The following is a 1644-nucleotide window of genomic DNA, read 5'->3' on the forward strand; positions in this document are numbered from 1 at the left end:
GAAGGACAGATAAAGGAGCAGCCACCATCTTGACTGCTGGCTGCCCTTCGTGCTGTCCTGCCAACTGGCACCTTCCCTTCCTGGGCAGGGCCACTGGGGAGCCAGAATATTATTTTTATGAAGATTTTGTTGTTAATATCATGGATAATCCTGGATTTCACAGAAACCCCAATGTAATGCAGACCCCTAGTTATTGTATGTGTCATGGTACACTAATGCCCCAGATGTTCGTGAATGTTGTCTGTGTACCGTGAGTTCACAAATCACTAGGTTTTCCAGTTTCCAGTTACTCTGAATAACACAGGATTTCTTTACTAGGGCTGCCAAAGCTGACATGTACAAATCCCTGAAGCATAACGACTGAGTCACAAGAAAAAATAAATCAAGATTTCCTAAGTATGCCCTTCAGTCTATTCGAGGGCTACTACTTGCAGACCACTACTCTGAATAATCCTGCTGTGGTTACTACTGTCCACTTGCCCTAGCAATCCAGGGGTTAAGAGTTCTAGAAGTCTTCTAAATTTACCCTGTAACAAGGCCCTAAGTAACTCTGCTTAACCAACCCACCATCTTTCCTTCCCAAACTACCTGCTGTCCAGCTTCTACTGCCAATTCTCAAGCTGATGCCACCAACCAACTGTTCTTCACCCCAATACCCTCTCTAGCCTTACTAGTGTGTTACTTCAACATCTAGCCAGTAGAGAATGCTATAGCTGTTAGAATGGAACATGCTAACAATGAAGTCCACTGACTAAGATTCAGTAATGAGTTCCCTGTGTCCAAAGTGGATTAGAATGGGGTTGCCTGTTGCAACAAAAGAGGCAGCAAGGAAGAAGGCACAAAACTGATGCTGGGAGGAAGAGGCTGTGCAGAGTAATGAGAGATAGAAACAAGAGTAAAGCCAGAGGTAGAAGCTTAACAGGAAAATAAGCTTAATGAAAGCTTAAAAGAACTCAAAGATCACCAAGGCTGATGGACTTCCAGTGTCTCCAATGGGCCTTGCATCAGCCAAACAAAAAATTAGCTATTTTGGGGTTTGAGAGTAAGAGATCCAGAGCATGAAAAAGATTTGCAGTGTTAGATTCTGAACTGACAGAAATGAGGGGAGATATGATATCTTTCATCTATCCAAAGAACCTTGCCTGCCTACATCCTTAGACCAGGGACGGGCAATTATTTCAAGCAGAGGACCACTTATTAAGTTTTGGCAAGTTGTCAAGGGCTGCATGGGTAGCCCCACCCCTTGACAGATGCCCTGCCCCCTGGTTGTCATCTTGTGACGGGAAGTCCTGCCCCCTAATCCCTGATCTTTGCCACCTGAAGTCCCCCTCCCCTTGCCCCCAGAAGTACTCCTTTCAGCACGGGGTTTGTCATCTCAGAACCAGAAAAATACCAAATTATATTCTAAAATGCAAGCATCTACAGCATTCATTAATTTGATTTAAAATATTTTTGTTCTGATTTACATGTGTTTGTGTAGTGTACATAGAGGTGATTGCACAATAGCTTAAAATGAAGTCTTACTCTTGTATATCATGGGGGGTGGATATAAGTTTGTGGGGAGCTGTGAGTGTGTGGGTATGTGGAGCATGGGTGGGTATGGGATTTGTGGGGGGGGCTGTGGCTAGGGTGTGAGGGGAACCA

This window comes from Gavialis gangeticus, unplaced genomic scaffold (genome assembly GCF_001723915.1).
Source record: "Gavialis gangeticus isolate Ggan-Ray unplaced genomic scaffold, GavGan_comp1, whole genome shotgun sequence".
NCBI classification, from domain to species: Eukaryota; Metazoa; Chordata; order Crocodylia; family Gavialidae; genus Gavialis; species Gavialis gangeticus.